Source organism: Alexandromys fortis, unplaced genomic scaffold, assembly GCF_014885135.2.
Source record: "Alexandromys fortis isolate MF-2015 unplaced genomic scaffold, M_Fortis_MF-2015_v1.1 scaffold_168, whole genome shotgun sequence".
NCBI lineage: Eukaryota > Metazoa > Chordata > Mammalia > Rodentia > Cricetidae > Alexandromys > Alexandromys fortis.
Genome location: NW_026068058.1, coordinates 1,395,395 through 1,403,621, shown reverse-complemented (window position 1 = coordinate 1,403,621; position 8,227 = coordinate 1,395,395).

The following is an 8,227-nucleotide window of genomic DNA, read 5'->3' as shown; positions in this document are numbered from 1 at the left end:
AGCCATCGAGCCAGGACTAAACGTTATAGAGCATGAGCAAGAAATTGGGCACATTTTCGTACAACTCGTTAGTCTTGGACGTTGGAGAGCTCTCAAGAGACTTCTTTCTCCAGGCACTTTTTTCCTCCAAACAAACCACTGAGCAATCCTCCCTCACTCTGCAGACATTCGTGCCTGGACTCCTCTGAGAACTCTGCCTTTGCTGCGTCTCACAGGTCACTAAAGCTCACAAGACACTACTTGGATTCAGATTTCCTTCACTGACACAGTCTGGGCACACAGCACAGAGGCACAGAGGCCACAGTGTCCAGGTGGCTTTTGTAAAGTCTTGTTCTAATCTTATGATTCACTTAACAGATGCTACCCAGTGGTTCTCCTTCTTCTCCTGGCTTGCAGTTTAAAAATAGCAAGAAGAAGAAAAGTTCACAGAATGATTGTTCACTGACCATGCACTTCCCTGAGAATGGCTTGCAAGTGGCTGTCACACCCTGAGTTCCTTGGGGAAATTCTTTAACCTCTACCAGTCTGTTCCTCTGCCATCCCACGGAGATCTCACAGTAACTGGCCAGACCTCACATTGATAGTGGGGTGTTTAATGGAGGTGGTGAATATATTGGAGCTTAAAGGAGCCACCTGCAGGCTCAGGTGTTTGCTGAATTTGATTCCTTGTCTCTGTTGAAAACTTGCTACAAGGCCTGAGCTAAAACTGTTTTCTCACCCCCTCATCTTCTCACCTAGTCCCAAGAACAACAAATCAAAGCAGGCCTAACACCAGCCACGGCGCCATTTGGGCATGTCTTGCACCTACAGATTTGAAAGGAAAGAAAAGAAAAAGTGTCACTTGGCTAGCAACACAGAAAGACCAGAGCAGAGCCCAGCAGCAGAGCCCGGGCACCTTCCACCTGCGCCCTTTCCCAGCCTATTCCTTCTGATTGCTTTTCAGACTCACCTGCATGGAGATGGTGCCCGGGAGAGTCCCCCTTTGTGGGATCCCTGTTCCCTTGCATGCTTTCCAAGGACTCTAACCTTTGCCTGAACGCCAAGATGTCCTCTTTTCTGCACGAAACAGCAGCCCCCCAAGCGTTTCCAGGTTTTGGCATGGAGCCCTCAGCAATCTTGTAGGAACAAGCAGAGACAGCTGGAGAAGACAGGAGTCACCAGGTCCTACTTTTAAAACCATGTCACCGTGGAGTAAGCAGCTGGATTGTTTTATCTTTGGAAGAGGCAGTACATGTCCCTCTCCACCTCCCACCCTCACAGGCTTTGGAAGAGACCCGCCAGTGACACCCCTGTGAACTTTTTAAGGCCATCGCAAAGACGGTGCAGAACCGACCAATGAAAATGCCTGGAATCCCGCCTGTGCTGAGCAGAGCTGCGTCCATCTACTGGTGAGAGACAGGAAGAGACCCACAGTCAGAGCACAACAGGAGACAGCTGGCAGCAAGTAGCCGAGGACACCTGCTAAAGCAAAATAGCCAGACAGAGAAAGGCCCTTTCAGGACCGAAGACGGATGCTCAGGGGTAGAAGTCCTTGGTAGTTACCTGTTTTAGATGACATTTCTTCCCCCCAAAAGAGTTAAATTCAAAATATTTGAGAAGCGAGGACATCCAGGCCCCCCAAAATAAGCATAGATTATGAAACTAACCTATCATATCATCTTTTCCGATTCTTTTAAGTTGATGAAAATTAGAAGAGTCTGTGTGTTTAGAGACGTCTGGCCCCAGAGCATGTCCCTGTGTCTATGGTCACACACCTACAGCATATAGACAAGGCCGTTTCTGATCCCAGAGAGGCAAGAGGAAGAGGGGGCTCTTTTTCTCAACACATATGTTGAGATGCAGAAAAGAGGACAGCTCCTCTTGCTGCAAGCTGTCCTATTGAAGCCCTACTTCCTGTCAATCTTGCTTTTTTTCTCCCCATGAAGCTTTAATTTTTTGCCACAGCGCTTTCTACATTTGAGTTTCCTGCAAACCTCAGGAAATAGACTGAAATTAATATCGTCAGATGCTTCTGAAAGTGCTGGCTTGGCGGCATTGCAGAACGCTCGCTTTCCGATGCCATTTTGGGATTAAAATATACCACTTCTGCCCCATTGTTTGCAAGAGAAATCTGGGGGAAGGATTGTGTATGAGATTGAAATGTGGTGAAATGTAGGTTTAAAAAAAAAAAAACAATTCAAAAAGGAGAGCTGACCTTTCCAAAGAAGTAAAATCAGCGGGTAAGCAAAGCAGAGGAGCAAGCCAGGAAAACGCCACCTCCACGGTACCCCATCAGTATGGGGAACTGAAGCAGGGAGCCTCGCTCTTGTTCTCAGTGCAGGAATTTAAAGCTTGGGGTAAGATGAGAGCCTAAAGGTCCAACTCCAGAGAGAAGCCTAATGTATGAAAAAAAAGGAAGAGGCAGAGAGAATTAATTAGAATATGCATTCATAATCTCTAGTAAGTAACAAGGGAACAGTCAAATCCTAGCTTTTCTCACATTCATTCCAGAGGATTCCCAAGGTCAAGGGTGACCCCATGTCATGATTCCAGAAAATTCCCAAGGTCAAGGGTGAGACTGGGTTATTTTCTAGTGCCTTCATTGTCCCTGCCTGGCCTTGGCACCTCGGGCAGATACCCTGTTCCTTCAGACCACAGTCTCTCTGTCACTCCAGAGGGGTGACCCTGGATCACTTCTCCTCTGCACAAACACAGAGCATTGATAAACTTGTACCAACTGTATATGCTTGCCTCGGGGACTTGGAGGGGTGGGGAATGGATGTGCGGCATGAAGCCAAGTTTTTCTTGTTATTGTTACCCTCTGCATTCTGACTTGCTGAGAGTGTGAAATAAGGCCACACACAATTTCTGCATTTTTTATAAAAAAGTCTATTCTAAATTTTTGTAATATTGAAGAATAATCAGTCTTCTGACATTCTTTGTGTTTTATTCACCTTCCTAGTCAGTCAACTACAGCTTCTCTATACAACACAGCTTCCATCCGATTGATCTGAGAGACCCATTGATTTCGCAACCAGCTCTGTGTCCTCCATCCGCCATCCCCTGGTTCACTTCACTGTGTTCTGCCTCTCCAGGCGGAATAACCACGTGGCTGGCTGCCTTGCTTTATCTTCTCACTCTGTAATCAGCCCCTCCATTTCTGCCTACCACCTTTCTAATATATTGGTCAAGTCGAGACTGTGGAGTTAGATGGTCCTTCTGAGACCTACAAAAGCCATGTCTTCAACATGAGGGTACTGAGTGAGGCCCTGGATTCACCTGGCCTTTCTGGGGAAAGTGAAACTGGAAGAAGCCAGCCAGACCCTCTAGTGCCTGCTCTAGACTCTTCAGTCTAAAGATAGGTCCACATTCTAGGTAAAATTCTCTCATGTCAGATCTGCTCTGTTACTTCCCAGGTTCCAGTGACTCCAACGTACGCAACCTAGACTCCAGCATTCATTCATAGATCGGTCTATACAGTTCACTTTCACAAAGAGATGGCTATGGGCTTTATTTTCTTGTGAAACAAAAAGTCAAGAAGTGATGTGGGAGTGTCATATCAATCTGTTGATTTCATTGGTTGAGCAATAAAGAAACTGCTTGGCTGGCCCTGATAGGTTAAAGCATTGGTGGGAGGAGTAAACAGAATAGGATGCTGGGCGGAAGAGGAAGTGAGGTCAGACTCTGCTCTGCTCCCGGACAGGATGGGTGGAGGCTAGAATCTTCCCGGTAAGCGCACCTTGGGGTGCTTACACACATCATTAGAAATGGGCTAGTCCAGGTGCGAGAATTAGCCTGTAAGGGCTAGAGTTCATGGGCCAAGCAGTTCTTAAATGAATACAGTTTGTGTGTTGTTATTTCGGGCATGAGCTAGCCAAGCGGCCAGGGTGTTGGGGACGCAGCCCCGCCGCTTCCTAATTCAACAAAGAAGAAGACACTGCAAGCTTGAAGCAGCTGTTCCTGGAGTCGTTCATCCTGGCCCTTTGTCCTTCCATTCCTGCCCTCCCAGGGATGGAAGATGCCTGCTCACATTCCACCCAAGAAGATGATGGTAAGTGAAAGAGGCAGAGGGTGTGGGCAACCGAGTTCCTTTATTATCCACACAATAGTTTTCCCAGAAACCTTGCCTTGTAAGTATGTACCTACATGTCATAGGTGAGGGTGAGATCACATGAAGCCTGTGTAGCTATCAACATACTTGTGAAATTCACAAGTGTTTGTAAAAATCACACCGCTCTGAAAAGGAAATGGGAGCTTTGTTAGTGTTAACTCGGCCTTCTGTTACTGGACAATACTTCAGATGATCCACTTTCTTAGAGACAAAGGTTGCTTAACTCACACTTCTGATGGTTATAGTCTGTAGTTATCTGCCCTCATTGTTTAGGGCTTGGAGTAATATGGCCCAGCATAGCAGGAGTGCCTGGCAGAGCAAAACCAGTCGTGAGCCACGAAGAGGAAAAGACCAAAATCTTTTCCATAATCCCCTTCAAGGATACTGTTTCAACCACCTAAGGACTTTTCATAATAATACCCTACCCCCAAGACTTTAACACATTAGCCTTTAGAGACCACTTCTCCAAACAATCACAACAAGAATAAAGAAAAGAAAAATATTGAACTGGCTGTCTCAGTCCCATACAGCTCAGAATTTGGTACTCTGTGTCCAATCTCTACTGACTTTGAGTCTTATTCTCACCATGCCCAGCCACTCGCTGGCGTCTCAGCCTCTCCAGACCCTCCCACACATGACCTACATAGAAATCCCCACCTCTCTACGGTCACATCACTGCCCTCTGCTTCTGAAATTGTTATCTGTTTTCTTTAATATTCACAGTCAGAGTTAGCTTCCAACTTGGCTATTCTCCTGGCACGTGTTGCATTTGCCTCTGCTGGCTCACTAATCGGATCCCACTTAGAATTATAATCCCCTACCATACCTGACTCGTTCTGAACAATAAGCTCCAGAAGGAAAAACGAGGATCGCATTGTGTCTGTCGCTATATCCCGGACACAGTCGAAAACTCTGCATGCCAGAGTAAATGCTTAAGTGCTTGTAATTGCGATCATCCCTCTCCACTTAGCTTATGTGGCTGGTAATGTATCAAAAATGTGCATCCTCCTGTGTGTCAGGAAAAACGCTGACATGCCCATCTCCCTGGAGTCGGCCAGCCTTATCCTTAGGGGCAGGGTCCTTGTGTCTGGAATGCTCTATCAGTCTGTGCTATGTACAAAAGATCAGGGCTCTGAAGATTCAATGACAGGTGGCTTACTTTGTCCCCTCCAAGCTCCTGTGACACTGGGTGAAAGAGAGAGCACTTTCTTTGCCCTCTGTGTTTGATCCCTAGTTTCATGAAAGTCGGCCATGAATCTCCACCCTGACCAATCGTATACTCCAGTCTGAATCCTGACTGTCCTACCATCACCACTAAAATACATTCTTAGCTTCTTTGTGCTCCTCTGAGGTACTGGCTGTATGGATTCAGCTTCAGGTACCTTTCCTGCCTGTCTTCCCCTTGGATTCAGCCATCGAGAGGCACCAGGAGAGATGGGTATGCTGGGAAGAGAGGCAAGTGTCTCCTACAGATTCCTTCCCTGCTGGTGGTCACACCTCAGTGAGCCTGTTAAAGGTTCAGTACCTCTGGTCCCTCCCTTTCCTACTTCAGGGCATGGAGTGCTAACAGCTTACCATTGATTCTGCACCTCTGATAGTGTTCACATCACCAGTCACAGGGTTCCTTTAACTCTACACGCCCTCTACAGCAGTTGTCCTCAACCTTCCTCATGCTGAGACCCTTTAATACAGTTCCTCATGCTGTGGGAACTACCAACCTTAAATTTAATTTTGTTGCCACTTCATAAATGATTTTGGAACTGCTATGAATGGAAATGTAAATATCAATGGTTTCCTATGGTCTTAGGCCACCCTTGTGAAAAGGTTATTTGACCCCCCCCCACAAAGGGCTCTCAACCTACAGGTTGAGAAAAACTTCTCTAAAGAGTCATTTTACAAAATTTTATTTAGAATCCCATCTGAGTGCTCTTTATCTTTAATGATTACTTATTTGTATCTTATGTGTACATGTGTGTGAGTCATATGTGTATATGCCACATACATGAGGTCAGGTGGTGGCATTGGATCCCCTGGAACTGTAGTTACAGGCAGTTATGAGGTGCCTTTGGGGTGCTGGGAACTCAACTTCTGCCTTCTGCAAGAGCAGTAAGTGCTCTTAACAGCTGAACCACCATCCCTCCAGGCCCCAAGTGCCAAATTCATCTAATCTTAGGCCAGAAGTCACCCTGACCTCTCTGCACAACATCAACATTAAATTTCTTCCCCATGCAGGGACCATCATCATTTTCAGCTGTTCCTCAAGTGTGTTCTTTCTGATAGCTTCCTTAGAAGCCTGGGTGGCATTTCCCCTGTGCTCCTCAGTACTTAGTGGATCTTCGCCAGGTACTTGGATTTTCTGCTTGCTTCTCCAGCCGCACTATAAATAAATAAATAAATGAATGAATAAATGAATGAATAAATAAAATTAACATATGTATGAATCTGTCTCTCTCTCTCTCTCTGTGTGTGTGTGTGTGTGTGTGTGTGTGTGTGTGTGTGTGTGTGTGTACCATAGCAGGTTGTGGACGTCTGAGAACAACTTTGGGTAGGAATCAAATTCAGGTCACCAGATTTGGCAGCAAGTAACTATCGCCCTAGTCCTCACACCAAGATATTTTTATATTTTGCGCATTCAAGACTTTTTCTCCTTTACCGATATAAAATCAATGCTTCTGTAAAGTTGATTGCTTATGTTTGGAGAGATAAAGAAGGGACACAATGTCAGGGCCCAGTGGATCAAGTCCTCTGGTTAATTGAGTCTAAAACCAAATAAATTAGAAGGCTTCCCAAGGCTCAGTCCTCTCCACAGAGAATAGGTTTGAGTACGGAGAGCACAGGAGCTTAGGACAAGCTCCAGAGGAGTCTTCTCTCTTCCTTCTTCGACGTGGCTGAGAAAACAAAGTCTCCAGTCACTACACAAGGAAGGTACCTGAAATTCACTACATGCCTGCAGATAGCAGGGGCCTGTTCTTCCTTCCTCTCCCCCTCCTCCCAGCCAACCTCCTCCTTTCTCCCCCATCTCCCTCTCCATCTAGGTCCCCCTAACTATACCATCCTTCCCAGTCTTTCCCTCAGTAGACCAGCTCCAAAGGGCTTGCACCTTTTTTTTTTTTTTGCACGTGGAAACCAATCAACAAATACAGGCTTGCCAGTGAATAGGTTGAGATCAGGACTATCTTACTCCCCAAGGCCAGGCAATTACTGTTTGTCTAGAAGTTTCAAAACCAAAAATAATTTTCAGTCCAATTTCCATTCCCTGTATTTGGACTAGATTTTAAAACCTGGAGACCCTTTGTGGCTCATATTATCTCCTATACCTTCACCTTCTCCTCCCTGCCCACGTTCCCTGATCTGCCCAGCAATTGCTGCTTCGTTGGGAGGCTAGATCAGATATGGATGGCAGAAGGTAGTCTTCCCTAGGAAAGCAGGGCACGAAAGGAAATGAATGCTTCAATTTCTGTTTCCTCCAGGCATATTAAAGCAGAATATCATTGGAAAAAAAATCTATGAGATGTATTGTTAAATTCAAAGAAGATGTAATTGCAAAATAATACCTATTAGGTGTGACTCCCTTTATGCGAGTGTGTATAGGCACTTATTTTTATGTGGGTACAAAAACGCCTAGCGGAAGTCTAGAAAGGTCCATACCAAATTACTAGCAGTGGTTTTCTCTGCAGTTGGATATAGGGAGAGGGTAGGTTTAAAAAGACATTCTCGTTGTAATCAATATGCTCCCATAATATTTGATTTTTAAGAAGGGAAAGTATCTTTATTACATTTTGCTTATATAAAAATATTATGTGGATTCTATCCCTGGTAGTAAATTTCTCAACATTTTTTATACTGTTTCTTTCCAGTAGATTCTACAAGGGGGGGAAAAAGACAATTATTCAAAAAAGAAAGTTTTAAAAAATAAGATTTCTTCTCTTGAAATACAGTCCCTGTCATCTTGGGGTGTCATTGTGCTTCCTGATCATGATTTAAAATAGATGGTAATGAATCATCCTCCACAGTAGATTTGACTCAAGCAAGTAAAAACGCTTCGAAGGAAATCAAAATTAGGAATTAATCTCCTCGGATACATGATGCTTCTCCCACCCTGCTTCATCACTGCACTCTGGGAGAATAAGAGGGCAA